The sequence below is a fragment of the Kogia breviceps genome, chromosome 11 (assembly GCF_026419965.1).
Source record: "Kogia breviceps isolate mKogBre1 chromosome 11, mKogBre1 haplotype 1, whole genome shotgun sequence".
Classification (NCBI taxonomy): domain Eukaryota; kingdom Metazoa; phylum Chordata; class Mammalia; order Artiodactyla; family Physeteridae; genus Kogia; species Kogia breviceps.
Window position 1 is genome coordinate 74,453,748 of NC_081320.1, and position 16,060 is coordinate 74,469,807.

The 16,060-nt window shown below is 43.3% G+C and overlaps 1 protein-coding gene across 4 annotated transcripts in view; it reads right to left on the reverse strand.

Moving 5' to 3' along the window:
* Positions 1-15,728, reverse strand: part of VIT (vitrin) — a 125,045-nt gene extending 109,317 nt beyond the window's left edge. For 2 of the 4 annotated variants that reach the window (XM_067007812.1, XM_067007810.1), the window contains exon 1: positions 15,453-15,728. The gene's annotated coding sequence lies outside the window, so the exon portion shown is untranslated. Of the gene's footprint in view, positions 1-8,598; positions 8,676-15,452 lie in introns of those variants that run through there. The other 2 variants (XM_067007813.1, XM_067007811.1) reach the window with 2 other exon arrangements.
* Between the last annotated feature and the right edge of the window lie 332 nt (positions 15,729-16,060).

Here is a 16,060-nt window from a genome sequence, read left to right on the forward strand (position 1 = left end):
CACAGCAATCAGAGAAGAAAAAGAAAAAAAGGAATCCAAATCGGAAAAGAAGAAGTAAAACTGTCACTGTTTGCAGATGACATGATGCTATACATAGAGAATTCTAAAGATGCTACCAGAAAACTACTAGAGCTAAACAATGAATTTGGCAAAGTATCAGGATACACAATTAATGTACAGAAATCACTTGCATTCCTGTACACTAATGATGAAAAATCTGAAAGAGAAATTAAGGAAACACTTGCATTTACCAGTGCAACAAAACAAATAAAATACCTAGGAATAAACCTACCTAAGGAGACAAAAGACCTGTATGCTGAAAATTATAAAACACTGATGAAAGAAGTTAAATATAATACAAACAGATGGAGAGATAGACCATGTTCTTGGATTGGAAGAATCAATATTGTGAAAATGACTCTATTACCCAAAGCAATCTACAGATTCAATGCAATCCCTTTCAAACTACCAGTGGCATTTTTCACAGAACTAGAACAAAAAATTTCACCATTTGTATGGAAACACAAAAGACCCTGAATAGCCAAAGCAATCTTGAGAAAGAAAAACGGAGCTGGAGGAATCAGGCTCCCTGACTTCAGACTCTACCAGAAAGCTACAGTAATCAAGACAGTATGGTACTGGCACAAAAACAGAAATATCGATCAATGGAACAGGATAGAAAGCCCAGAGATAAACCCATGCACATATAGTCAATTTACCTTGATAAAGGAGGCAAGAATATACCAATGGAGAAAAGAATGCCTCTTCAATAAGTGGTGCTGAGCAAACTGGACAGCTACATGTAAAAGAATGAAATTAGAACACTCCCTACCGCCGTACATAGAAATAAACTCAAAATGGATTAAAGACCTAAATATAAGGCCAGACACTGTAAAACTCTTAGAGGAAAACATAGGATGAACACTCTATGACATAAATCACAACAAGATCCTTTATGACCCACCTCCTAGAGAAATGGAAATAAAAACAAAAATAAACAAATGGGACCTAATGAAACTTAAAAGCTTTTGCACAGCAAAGGAAACCATAAACAAGACAAAAGGACAACCCTCAAATGGGAGAAAATATTTGCAAACAAAGCAACTGACAAAGGATTAATCTCCAAAATATACACGCAGCTCATGCAGCTCAATATCAAAAAAATAACCCAATCCAAATATGGGCAGAAGACCTAAATAGACATTTCTGCAAAGAAGATATACAGATTTCTAACAAACACATGAAAGGATGCTCAACATCACTAATCATTAGAGAAATGCAAATCAAAACTACAATGAGGTATCCACCTCACACCAGTCAGAATGGCCATCATCAAAAAGTCTACAAATGATAAATGCTGGAGTGGGTGTGGAGAAAAGGAAACCTTCTTGCACTGTTGGTGGGAATGTAAATTGATACAGCCAGAATGGAGAACAATATCGAGGTTCCTTAAAAAACTAAAAACAGAACTACCATGTCACCTAGCAATCCCACTACTGGGCATATACCCAGAGAAAACCATAGTTCAAAAAGAGTCGTGTACCACAGTGTTCACTGCAGCTCTATTTACAATAGCCAGGACATGGAAGCAACCTAAGTGTCCATCAACAGATGAATGGATAAAGAAGGTGTGGCACATATATACAATGGAATATTACTCAGCCATAAAAAGAAACAAAATTGAATTATTAGTAGTGAGGTGGGTGGACCTAGTGTCTGTCGTACAGGGTGAAGCAAGTCAGAAAGAGAAAAACAAATGCCGTATGCTAACACATATATATGGCATCAAAAAAAAAAAAGGTTCTGAAGAACCTAATTGCAGGACAGGAGTAAAGGCGCAGATGTGGAGAATGGACTTGTAGACACGGGGAGGGGGAAGGGTAAGCTGGGACAAAGTGAGAGAGTGGCATGGACATATATACACTACCAAACGTACAATAGATAGCTAGTGGGAAACAGCCACGTAGCACAGGGAGCTCAGCTCGGTGCTTTGTGATCACCTAGAGGGTTGGGATAGGGAGGGTGGACGGGAGAAACAAGAGGGAGGGGATATGGGGATATATGCATACATATAGCTGATTCACTTTTTGATACAGCAGAAACTAACACACCATTGTAAAGCAATTATACTCCAATAAAGATGTTAAAAAAATTTTTTAAAGAAGTTTATAATCACTGAAAAAAAAAAAACTGTATACAGATCATATTCCTCTGGGCTCAGCCCATAACACTGCTTTTCCTGTTGCCATGACATCAGTGGTCACTATTACAATCCCCAGGATTCTGTCAAGGAGAGAGAGAGAGTGAGCCAGAGAGGACAGTAGTTTTTCTTTCTTATTTCCACTTTTTTCCTTCTTTTATCTCAAAGAAACGCCAAAAGAAAAGTGCAAGCCAAACAGGCAAGAAAAGCAGGGGAAATCTTTGCCTTTTCTCAATATGTTGGCTCCTAAGGATGCACCAGGCTCCTTGAAGATGTGCCCTGAGTCAAGCTTTCCGGACCAAACACTCTCGGTTGCCTGAGCAGAGCACCTGCTTCCCTGCTTCCTCCTTTATAACACAACCCAACTTGGTAAATGGAATAAATGTAGCCAGAGGGCTCAAAGGAAGCTGGTCCATCCCCAGCTCCTGGGGAGGATCCCAATTCCAAGTCTATGCCAAGGATGGTTTTTTTATATATGTATATATACATATATATGCATACATATATATATGTATATATACATGTATATATACATACATATATATATATATAGTCCCCCTTGCTGGTGATTGCTTCAGGACCGCAGGCTTGAGCCCATCATCAGAGGGCTCTCTCCAGTTGATCGTGACTATTCATGGGTGGGCTGTGTCCCACGATGTATCAGACAGACAGGGAGGAAAAACGTTAATCGTATGTTTTTCAGGGTGAGGTCGCCTCTCTTGTTGGAAATGAACAAGGGAGCAGGTTGTTCCAGGTGTGCTGGCAGCCATGTTGTGGCCATGGGGCAAGTTAGGCTGAGGAAAAAGTCAGCACTCAAAAGAGGAAGGCAGCCAGATGAATCAGAGAAATGGAGCTGGAGCTCTGATTGTCTTGTGCCTAGAGGCTGGGCCTACCTCTGGACCACCTATTCTGTGAGATAAAATTTCCCTTTCATTTGGGCTTGCCGCTGAAAGATTATTCCTGCCTGCTGTCTAACTCACAGTGGCTGTCCATACAGTGAATTCAACTAGGGAAGACTGTAATGATATAAGTTTATATCAGAATCTGCAGAGTGTTTTCTCGACAGTTCTCTCATCCAAACCTCCTAAGATCCCCTTGAGGCAGTAGATAGACATTCTTATTCCTGTAACTCAGAGCAGTGAAGTGACTTGCCTAAGGTCACATGGCTCCGATCTTCTCTATTTTAATCTTGTGTTCTTTTTACTGTATCAAGTTCCTCACATGACTGTTACTGTAAATTCTGAGCTATACCACAATTTATTATATAATATTATTATAAAGTAAAAATTCCACTCATTTGTATAGTGTCTTTCACTTTTAAAAGACTGGTTACATCTGTGCTTTAATCTCACAAGACCCCTGAAGTAAGCGGTTCAGATATTATAGTCAGATGCAGAAATAACAATCGCTGAAATTAAGAGACTTCAGCTGGTCAAAAGCCTATGATCTGGGAAAAAAAACAAAAAACAAAAAAACCTAGGCCAATCAAGATCTTTCTTGGGATTTTGCAATTATGACCTTGAAAACTGGGAGCCAAGCTCCAGAAGGTAGGGAGAGATGGAGAAGAGAAAGCACAGGGCCCTGGGAGAATCAGGGAGAGGAGATGCTTATTTCCTGGCCACATCCCAGGTCTCATTTCCAGTCGGAAGGAGGCCCAGCTGGACTCAGTCTCTGGTGCATAACAGAGTAAAAGGTTTTTCGGGCCCTGTTACTCCATCCAGTTTGAATTGGTTGCTGTTCCTTGAGGCTTTGATCAAAACGCTTTTCACGTTTGTTTAATTACGTCCTGTTTCCCTGAAATGATTGGGAGGGAAATGAAGGCACATAAAATGTAAAGGCCATGTGTGCTTGTCTTTTGGTAGCCTCGAAGCAGGGGTCTCCAGAGAGGCCTTAGCCAACTCTGGAGCCAGGCTCTAGGTAGAAGCGTATCAAAGAATCCCAAGAACTGTGGTAGCCACTGAGAAAGAAGAACACGGCCTGCATGCCTGGGATGCTTTGGGAGGAAAAATGCGAGAGGGAGACCTTGGAATCACGCTGTCAGAAAGTCCCTGTGGACTTCCCGATATAGTTATGACCATGCTTCACAACCAGGGCTGATTTTAACCCCTCAGGAAAGATTCGTCAATGTTTGAAGACGTTTTTGGTTGTTACAACTTGGAGCGGGGGATGCTATTGGCATCTAGTGGGTAGAGCCAGGGATGCTGCTAAACATCCCACAGCATACAGGACAGCCCCCCACAATGAAGAATTATCCAGCCTGACGTGCCAATAGGGCCAGGGTTGAGAAACTGATTTAGGAGGCTGTTTATTTTTCGGTGTGTATCAGAATCTTATGCTTGTTGATGTTCCAATCTAGGAATTTACCACACATATTATATTATAAATACTTGCTTTTGATGACTAAAGTGTGTACTACTGAGGATCCCTATCTCCAGGCTCATTTTTGATCACTGCATCACTCAGGGCAAATCCTAAAGCAAAGATACTCACTCCTGGGCAGTTGGGTGGATTAAAAAGAGCTTATGTGTGTGTTCGATGACTGATATATGCCCATGCCATTAGATTCATTGATCCAAGTGGCATGTTTCTACATGTCACAAAACCAAAAAGGGAAAGCCTTTTCTGGTGTGTGTGTTTCAGACCATCATTTTGTACCTCGTTAAGAATCTGACATATGGTGATGCTTACCCCACATCACAAAGGCTTCAACCAATAGTGATTTCTAGTGAGATTGCAAACAGTAATTACGTTTCTGAAGTGGTAGTTTAGATCTTATATTGCCAGTGGGAGAAAAATACTAGTTTGCAGACATGCCCCCAGATGAGCTCTTAAATAACTCCTTCCAAGAGTTATTTATCCTCTGTAATGGAAGGGGGAAGCAAAGAGCAGTACATCTCGGGGGCAGAGGATCTCAGAGAAAGACGAGGTGGACAATGACTTGATCTCGTAGTTACTCTGGACACTGTTCTCGGTTTCAAAGATTTCTCCTGGAAGCTTTGGAAGATGAGTATCTCTCATCAGAAGCTTCTTTACCGAATGTGTTGGACACTGTGGATTAGCCCTCCCTCCTCCCAGTGAGTTTTCTCCCTTGGGCTTTGAGGTTTGTGGTTGCCAAGGGGCCGTCCACTGTGATCTGGAGCTGGCTATTTGGTTCAGTCCAACTGTGGTCCCCAGAGCCTTGACTGTCTCGAACACTCTGTGCTTTTTGGTCTGTCTTCAATTTTGAGGCCCAGAAAAACATTTTCAAGTCTGGCACAGCCTTCCAGCTGAGGTAGGAAGGAAGATGAGGGTGTGTCTGCAAGATCCATAGTATCTTCCTGTCTGCCTCTGGGTAAAGAGTGGGTTCGTCTCAGATGACAGGGTTTTAGGTCTCCTCGTGCTGCCGTGAGGCGGGCGTGGGGCTGCGGGTCAAAGTGCATTCCTGAATCCCAGCAACCGGAGGCTTGGGGGGAGTGGAGGGGGTCGAGGAGGGCAGTGACTGGGGCTGAGCTGTTGAGGGCTCTGGAGGATTAAGTCCCAGAAATTAGAGGGGACCAGCAGAAAGAGAGTCATTTAGAAGCAGGAGGGAGCCGTGTAGCCTCATGCTCCAGAGGCCCTCTCGGACCTTTCCAGCTCTTCCGGAGCCTTTGAGCCCTCCTGACAGTTGAGGCAGAGCTGTCGAGCGGCCTGTTACACGAGATGGGAGTGGTCCTTTGTTCCTCTTCATGGAAAGTTTTAGAATTTTAGGCTCCTTTAATAATATCATTTGTTGAATGCTCACCATATGCTACACACTGCACATGTTGTGATCTTATTTATCATGGTGATCCTATCAGGTAAGTACGATTGTGCCCATTTTTCAGGGTACGAAATTGAGGCTCAGGGAACTTTAGTAAGCTGTCCAACTTCAGTAAGCTATAAGTAAGTTATGGCATGAACGTGTAGAAGAACCAGAATGCCATTCCAGGCCTCAAACATTTAACCCCACTCACTATCCCATTTTACTACTCTAAAGTTGGTTTCACCTTCGTTTTTGTCTTGATGCATCTATCCTAGGCTTTTTGAAATACTCTGTTGACGATAGTTTAGATGTACACCGTGAAATACATACTTTGTGTGATAAAATTGTCTTAGCTATAAAGATTGAGAATTTTTTGTTTAAGAGTCATATTTGGGCCTGAACTCACACACGGCTTTCTCTCTCTCACAAATGTTATTTAGAGTAAAGTGATGCACCAGCCATATTTTTAAGTTTAACCAGACATAACACACCCATCTAAATAAACATTTGAGAGTATTGTAATTGGCTTTGTAATGGGATGTCAAAATGGGATGATCCTTTGTCTTAGTTTCAGCTGAGACTAAGAGCTAACTACTTCCATGTTCTGAAGTGGTCTCCTTGAGGCTCCTCTCACCATTGCTTGACGTGGGTGGGAGTGGGGAGACCACCGGCTCCCCTTCTGCATCTGGGGAGGGAGAGGAGGAGGGAAAATGCCAACAACTTTTCCTAAAGAAACTCTGCCTTCTGATCTCCAACTACCCTCTCGGCTTCTTCCACCACTTATGTTGTCTGGAGGAATGCAGATGGCTGAAGATCCTGGTTCTTGGTTACTTCCTTCCTTTGGAAGTCCAACTTGGATGCCTGGTGACCCCAGTTGAAAAGACTGAGTAGTTGCATCCCTTGGGCTTGAGGGCATTGTGCACTGGTGTCTGACTCCTGATTAGGACAGGAGAGGGAATAGCTCGTGACAAACAAGACTAGCTGTGTGAGAGTCAGCCTGAGGTTGCGTTAGGTCCTGCCCAAGCCGGGTGCAAGGAGAGCTCAGGAGATGGCAGCAGGAAGCCACTGGAGGTCGATTGCCAGCTACTCAGGGGTTGAGGATGGAACCATAAGCCCCCAGCCAGAGCAGATTCATATGTAATGACATCTGGGACCTGCAGCTGAGGGGTCCCCAGCAAAGTCGGGGGCATCTCTGAAGAGCCCATGGAAGTGCTTCCATGGGGACAAGAAACAGCTGTACATGCCTGCCAAGCCCAGGGAACCTGGATGCCAGCTCAGAACACTACCAACCAGTAAGGACCTCTGTCACCTTTGTCCCTCCTCTCTGCACACTCTTCAACTCTGGACATGAAGGAACTACCATTAGCAGCCAAGGGGAAGGGTGCTAAAGGTGCAAAAGCAGAGACAGAGAATGAAGTCATGCCCCTTCCACGGCAGAAGGCAAGCCTGGGGGTGGGGGATGAAACCGTGAATGCCATTTTCAAGTTTTAAGTATTACCTAAGTATTACCTCCACATTAATGACTGAACTGAGATTGTTTGGGGCTGTAACGTGAGCACACTCGTTTAAAAAACTCCGAGCGTGATCTGCAATATTAAGGGACCTACTCAGATTTCATCCAGGGCAGAAGCAGGAGCTCCCCACAGATAGTGTGTGAGTGGGCACCGGGGGCATCTGGGGAAAATCCGGGAGCGTTAGGATGGCGCCCTCTGTGTCTGCTTTCCAAAGGACACCCTGGATCTCACCTCCTGTCTTCCTCACTCAGCCTGCTCCCAAGCGTGGTCCAACCTCAGGGCCTTTGCATTTGCTTTTCCCCTATTATCCACATAGGTTGCTCCCTGGCTTCCTTCACCTTTCTCCCGGTTTAAATGTCCCTTTATCAGACATTTATCTAACCACACAATGCAAATCATCACCCCTCTGTCCAGCCCCCTTATCCTACTTTCTTAAGTTTTTCATAGCCCATATCACCACCAGACCTAGACCTCTTATATGTATTTGTTTATTGTGTGGTCCCAGATTGGTAGCTCTAGGAGAATGGAGACTATCTTATTCACTGTTCTTCCGAAGCACATGGAACTGTGGATGGCACGTGGCGGTGGCCCAATGAATATTTGTTTTGCTATCATTGAATATCTCTGCTTCACCAGACCCTTTTTACTGTTCAGAGTACAGATCTACTCACTATGTTATAAAAGTGAATCCAGTCCGGGCAAGTTGACGTGTACCTTTATATCAAAAGCATGTTTTCTCTGTCTGGGATACAAAGGAGCCCAGAGGAGGTAATTCACTTCTCATTGAGATGTCAGTGACCTGATCTCTTGGAAACTATACATTGGGTTCCCCCAAAGGAATAGATTTTCTTTTTCTTTTTGTTTCTGAGAAGAAAAAAGGCAGACATAATTCCTTCTCACTAGAGCCCGAAGGGTGATTTTTATGAATCTTTACCACATGTCCGCACAAACTTTAGCCTTTCTCTCACCGAGGGAAAGAATTTGAGCAATTTTTACTAGAGTCTTGTCAATGCAGAGGGCTTTATCAGGGAAAGTGATTTTCTGAAGTAGTCTGAGTCATAAGGAAGTACAATTCTTTCTGTGACTTGTTGCCAATTTAACCCTAGAATGAAGATAAAGGATACCTTTTGGGGACTGGCTACTCAAAGAACTTGACAATGAGGTCTGCTCCTTGGCCTTCCGGCTGAGAGCCAGGTCTTCCCAACACATCTGCAAAGTGATTCTGAAGTCAGGAAGTTATTCAAGAATGACAGAAATAAAAACCCTCTCTTCCTAACAGCCTTCTGTGACTTTCATGCCTCCACGCGCTTCCATCGGTATTCCCGGGGAGTCTATACTTACAAGGAGGAATGAATTTCTTAGAAATTTGACTTGGCTTGAAAACAGTACTTTTAGGGATGGCAAATATTCATTTGATGCAGTGATAGAAAAACCAGGACCATGTGTAATTGTTGCCTGGCAGGTTAAGAATATGAGCTCTGAAGCTAGACTGCTTGGGTTTGAAGTTGAGCTCCATCACTTACTGGCTGTTTGACCTTGGACAACTTGCTTCTCAGTGTCTCAGTTTCCTCATCTGTATAATGGGAATCACCAATAACCATCCATCTCCTATGGTAGCTGTTAGGATTAAATGAGTTAATATGTGAAAAAGAGCTTAGAATAGTGCCTAGCACATAAGACTAACTCTGTGTTGGCAGCATTTATTATGGTTGTTTTTGGGGTGGTGGTTAATCATGATTACTCTCATCATCATCATTCTCATAATCATCCTCTTGCAAAACATGGCCCGTTTAGACTTTAGGACTTGGCAGAGGTAAAGCCACCAGTCGAATCTCTTTCAGTAAGATTCTGCCAGGATTAGCCATGGCTTCATTTTAGGATTCTTGGTGAAGGAACCACATGGCTTTATGACTGTCACTGGGCTAATTTCTCCTAGGGCCCCAGAAAGGAAGCAATTCTGTAGTTTTTTGTTCCCGTCTTCTCTGCTCAGAGATTTTTAGGGATCTTTGGCTCATTCTCATGGAAATCTTCTAGATGATTTTGGGACACTTGACTCAATCGGATGGCTAAGGAATGATGTCTAGCATTCTTAAAAAGAATTGAAAAAAGCATCTTGCAAAGTGATAAGGAAGCAGAAATGGGCCTAAATATTTGTTTTTAATTATAAGACCAGAATCAAACACAAACGACAAAATATCCTCTAAGCTGAATCTAAACCAAATGCATTTTTGTTTTGTTTTGTTTCAAGACCCTGGCCTGTGAATTTGACTCAGGAAGGATTCTGGCATCTGTCATCTTAGTTCACCTTTCTAACTCAGGATATAAGCACTAGAGGAATGCGGCAGTGGATTCCAGTTACATCTGCCGTGTGAGAGATTTGCCTTTTGCAGGTTGCCACACGATGTGCAGATTTTATGCGTCTCAACTCAGAACATCGGCTGGTGCCTGCTCCTTGCACTTCCCGGGCAGCCCCAAGCATTTCCGATAGGCGGTCTCTCGGGATTTCTTTAAGGTTTGCAGTCTTTTGGAGTGGAAAAGTTTTCTAGTTGGTGAAAAACAAACTCTGGGGGCTTCCCTGGTGGCGCAGTGGTTGAGAGTCTGCCTGCCGATGCAGGGGACACGGGTTTGTGCTGCGGTCTGGGAAGATCCCACATGCCGCGGAGCGGCTGGGCCGGTGAGCCGTGGCCGCTGAGCCTGCGCGTCTGGAGCCTGTGCTCCAAAACGGGAGAGGCCACGACAGTGAGAGGCCGGCGAGAGGCCCGCATAAAGCAAAAAATAACCACAACAATTCTGAATCCAGTATCCACAACTGTTTGTTTCGTGGTAACCATAGGAAAATGCAATCAACAACACTGAAATAGTGTTTGCTCTATTGTGAATGCGATTTTGTCCCTTCACCTCCTGGTCTGTAAACAGGAATTCACCTAGATGATCTCAGACTGACTTAAGTTTGTTTGTGTGGGCTTCCCTGGTGGCGCAGTGGTTAAGAATCTGCCTGCCAATGTAGGGGACATGGGTTTGAGCCCTTGTCCAGGAAGATCCCACATGCCGCGGAGCAACTAAGTCCATGCACCACAACTGCTGAGCCCACGTGCTACAACTACTGAAGCCTGGGCGCCTAGTGCCCATGCTCTGCAACAAAGACAAGCCATTGCAATGAGAAGCCTGCTCACTGCAACAAAGAGTAGCCCCTGCTCTCTGCAACTAGAGAAAGCCTGCATGCAGCAGTGAAGACCCAACACAGCCAAAAATAAATAAACAAATACATAAATAAATTTATTTTAAAAATTGTGTGTGTATTTTTTAAATTAAAATTTCCATTTGGTTCTCTTTTTTTTAAACTACCCTATGACCACATTAAAAAAATTTTTATTTATTTTATTTATTTATTTTGTCTGTGTTGGGTCTTTGTTGCTGCACGCAGGCTTTCTCTAGTTGCGGCAAGCAGGGACTACTCTTCATTGCAGTGCACAGGCTTCTCATTGTGGTGGCTTCTCTTGCTGCAGAGCATGGGCTCTAGGTGCGTGGGCTTCAGTAGTTGCAGCATGTAGGCTCAGTAGTTGTGGCTCACAGGCTCTAGAGCACAGGCTCAGTAGTTGTGGCGCACAGGCTTAGTTGCTCCACGGCATGTGGGATCTTCCCGGACCAGGGATCGAACCCGTGTCCCCTGCACTGGCAGGCGGATTCTCAACCACTGCGCCACCAGGGAAGCCCTCCATTTGGTTCTTTATTAATGTTTTCTATCTCTTTGTTGCACTTCTCCTTTTGTTTTCCTGATTTGGTTAACTTATTTATCTGTATTTCCTTATGGCTCTCTGAGCGTCTTTAGGAGAATTATTTTGAATTCTTTGTCAGGCAGTTCATGTATCTGCATTTCTTTGGGGTCAGTTACTGGAGGTTTACTGTGTTTCTTTGGTGGCAGCGTGTTTCTCTGATTCTTCATGATGCCCGTAGCCTTGTGTGGATGTCAGTGCGTTTGAAGGAACAGTCACCTCTTTCAGACTTCATGGACTGACTTCTGTAAGGAGAGGCCTTTGCCTGTGGGAGGGGGCACACTGGAGCGTACTGTGACCCGGGTCAAGTGGGCCAGGGCCCCACGTATGGGGCTTGTATTGCCTCCATGTCCAAGGGGAAGTGATCGCTTGACAGCTCAGGCCACAGCGTCAGCAGCATTGTGCTCCCTGGAGAGCGCAGCAGGGGATCCATAGTGGCTGCAAGGGCTGTTGGGGTCCTCAGTGGTGCCTCCAGTGGCTAGGGACCAGGGCAGGCAGTACTAGTGGCCGGACCTGGGGGTGTGCATGCACTGGGCTGCGGGACCAACTGCAGGTGCATGTCCAGGGGCAGGGCCAGTTGCAGACACACATGTAGGGGCAAGGACCAGGGTCAGCAGCAAGGTCTGGGGCCACCTTAGGGCACATTAGCAGCTGCGGGGCCCCTGGTTGTCAGCGGGCACTCCTGTCACTGCAGGGTCTCATCTTGGGCTGTGCACAGCAGTGGAGTCTGGCGAGGGGAGTTGGGGTGCAGCTGGAGAGGCTAGTTGCAGGGGAGCCCAGTGGTGCAGGCCAGTGTAGGAGTCAGGCCCTGGCTATCTGTGTGCACTCCTGGGCCTTAACGAAAATTTAAGAACTGGCACTATCAGAAAGCCATTTCTGTTGCAGCCTAGATTGGCCCTGGTCTGTAGCATCTTTCTCACCCCATTCTCTGCACGAGCAGAAGCTGCTCACTGCCGCTTGCACAGGGAACTTTCATGTCTGTGAAAACTAGCAAACTCCCTTTGCACTTCTCTTTCTCACTGTATGTGTGTTCAGGGTGCAAGGAATTTCACCACCTTCTGCAAACCATAGGGAGACGCATGTTCAGGCAGCCAGAGGGGGACCTTTAGGGTTTCTCAAAATACAGACATCACAGAAGATGCCTCTCTTGCTTTAATATTTGCTGAAATATTGATTAGTTCAGATCCTCTGGATGGAGAGATGGCAACAAATTTCTAATAATTATATTAATATCACATAGTTCCACATATCTATTTGTTTACTACATCCAAAGAGTTAATGTTTAAAAGTTTGAAGAAGATTGTAAATGATTTGTTTCACAGCTGACCTGAGTTCTTCATTCCAATCCCATATGTTAAAAAAATTACTTGCTAACATTTGGGTACTGACAGTTGTACCAGGTACAAGTTGAAGCTTTTTGCCACATAACCACTAATAATAGACCCTTTTTACAGATGAGAAAACTGAGGCCCAGAGGGTTTACAAAATTTGCCAAAGTTAACACATCTAAGAAGTGGCAGAGCCTCCTGCCTGACAAGCCCCCATAGGATCCATAGCATAGGAGGGCCACTTGGCCTTGCCTTAAATTTAGATATTTGACATGAGGTTAGACTGTCATAGAAATAGAGAACTAAAAGAAGTCTGTCATACAACTTGAACCAAACTGTCCTCAGTACACTATGGATAGATATATGTAAATGTACATGCACACATATATATGTATACACACATAATTATATTTCATTAACATAAAATTATGTTACTTTTCATTTTTGTGCATGTTAAAGTCTTTAGTTAGGCAAACATAAACATTTTAAATATACCATAGGTTCCATAACCCTGTTTTGTTTTGGGTTTTTTTTGTGGTACGCGGGCCTCTCACTGTTGTGGCCTCTCCCGTTGCGGAGCACAGGCTCCGGACGCACAGGCTCAGCGGCCATAGCTCACGGGCCCAGCCGCTCCGCGGCACGTGGGATCCTTCCGGACCAGGGCATGAACCCGTGTCCCCTGCATCGGCAGGTGGATTCTCAACCACTGCGCCACCAGGGAAGCCCCATAACCCTGTTTTGATTTTGTAGTATACAGAGAGTCTCAACAGTGAAATTGGCCTGGCTGTGTCTTAACACTGAAGATGTTCCAGTGCATAGAACCATAGGATTAGGAGGGAAACTTAGAGACTATTTTGTCCAGCTTCTTCATTTCATTTGTGAGGAAATGGAGACACAGAGAATATTGAGTAACCTCCCGAAGGTCACACAGCTAGAATGCCCTCCCAGTGACAGAGCAGTGTGCTCTGCACCCCCTGCTCTTGATACCTGGCTCATGCCTCGAAACTAGCAAGGAGAGGACAAGTCGCACACGTGGGCATGTGTCATGGGAACATCCTGGAGGCCACGAAACATTTAGTTTACAACCAGTGATTCCTTCCCATGTGGTCTTTTTTTTTTTTTTTAATATGTGGGAAAAATGATTCAGTATTTTTTAGAACTTTTCACATTTCAAAACCCTTTTAAAACTGAGAATCGATATTGTACCTCATGACCGTCCTGGGAGGGGGGTGTATGCAGGCATTGCTATTTCTATTTTTCAGATGGGGAAACAAAAGTCAAAAACTGTTACACAACTTTTGCAAGGTAACACAACTAGGTAGTGGCAGAGCCGTGACTGAAATTTAGGGTTCCTGGCTTGGGACATGGCACTGAACTGCACTGCTTTCCTGTATACAGTATGTCTTACAGGAATTACAGATGGGAACAGCACCAGCATTTTTGTTCTCCTGATGCTATTCATAAACCATTCTCAAACCCAGTGTATTTTCTCTGAAAGAAACTATTCTTCATGTGATCAGCAACTTGGCAAAAAAGATAATTAGATCTTCTGAACGCTATTCATAAAGTAAACGCTATGTCAGAATAGATATTAAGCATTTCCAAAGTTCCTAACGTATTTCCTTTCAGCGGTGAGGTGTAAGATATATTTAAATGAAGCTTAGTCTGGGAAACCAGCATATTGCAATTAAAAATGCAGCCCTTGTAGTCTTGCAATTCTTTGTCTAAAGCCTTTTACAAAAGAGGGTATTTTAATTCAATAAATAAAAGACAGGAAAAAAAAAAAGAGAGGCACTTCCAGCTCTCCTATGGGCGGCATAGCTTGCAGTTCACACACACAGCAGAGAAAATATACAAACAAATAGTATTTGATCTTGCCTTGCTGCAGGCTATTTTCATCTTTCAAGAGACCAAAGGAAAAACAACCTCAGAACATTACCACGAAAACTTCCAAATTTATTGCAACACAAGGTAATGGCAAAATGCTATTTTCTTAGTGCTCACATTTTTGAATAACCACCATGGCCGAGAATGCCTGGTTTTATATTTACAATAAACCCAAAGAAAATCTTGAATTCCCCTCACCATTTGGGGATGACAAAGATGTGGTAGGTTGTTCAGAGCAAACCATCGAGTCTAATTATTCAATCTTATCCTCTCTGTTTAACCTGAGCTTGAGGCATTTATTTCATGTTTATACTGGTTTAACACAAATCATTCTTAAAAGAGATTTCGTATCCTGTTTCCCTGTGCAAAGTTGGGCTACAGTAGTGACTTAACAATGCCAGCCCTTTCTTGGGCTTATCAGTTTAAGAAGCATTCAACCTAAGAAAACACTTCCAGTGTAAACAAGATACAGAATTGCACATCTAGCCACATTCCTCCGAGATCTGTCTGAACAGAGAGAAGTATAGATCAACATTAAATAATTTCTCTTTTAATTTAGCATTAACATGCCCATATCCTTTTCTCATACATTGTTATAAGCAATTCGTTCTGTTGCTACTGTATTCCACGTAGGAAGTAAAGTATAAAAAAGAGCAAGACTTAAACGTCCTTTAAAGCTCTGTACAAGCATTATACTTTTCAACTTATTTTAACCATAATTAAGTTGTTTTAAAACATACAGTGAAAGTCTTATTCTAATCTTATCTCAGTACAATTTATTTATAGTTGATATATGTATATTAGTTGTTTTCAAGGATGTCAACTACCACCCACTCCCATTTCACTTCTCCTGAAACTGAAATTTGTACAGACTGATTACTTGGTCAAGGGATGTATTCTAGTTTCTTAATGGTAAATACCTTCTCATGTTTTCATAACAAGGAATGGAAATCAAACTATCTACATAGCTTAGCAATCCATCAGACATACCTTGTTTGAAGAAAGCAATTTTTTTTTTCAAAATTTTTCCACCACAGAGAATGGATATCCTTTTTTCCTTAAGCTTTTCTGCATCACAGATCCCATCCAAATTATTCTAAAGAAGAAATAAGAAGAGGTCCAAGCACCTTTTCTCTTCTGAGAAGAGCTAATCAAACATTCCCATCAGCCTCTCAGCACTTTGAAAAGCACATTTTATACCACACACACACATGCACAAACACACACACACACTAACACACACACACACACACTGCTTCTTACACTGGTTTTAGTGCTGAATTAGGCGGTACTCTTTCAAATTTCCACGCCCACTTTTTTTTTTTTTTTTTGGTGGGGGGCGGCGGTTGGTTAAGGATTTCTAAATATTCTTTTCTAGCCCAAAGCACACCTTTTCAGCAAGCAAATTCTACAATTAGAAATTCTAAAAAGTAGCAGAGAAGCACCTAGATAAAACGGAAAATTTTAAGTATACTTTAAAATTGACTTAAGCAGGTCAATTAAATTTTCTCTTTTTCAAATGTTAGTGAAGAGCTGAATTAAACTGCATAAAGAAAGAAAACTGTGCAAACATTACTGAGCTGATTCTACTGGACTCT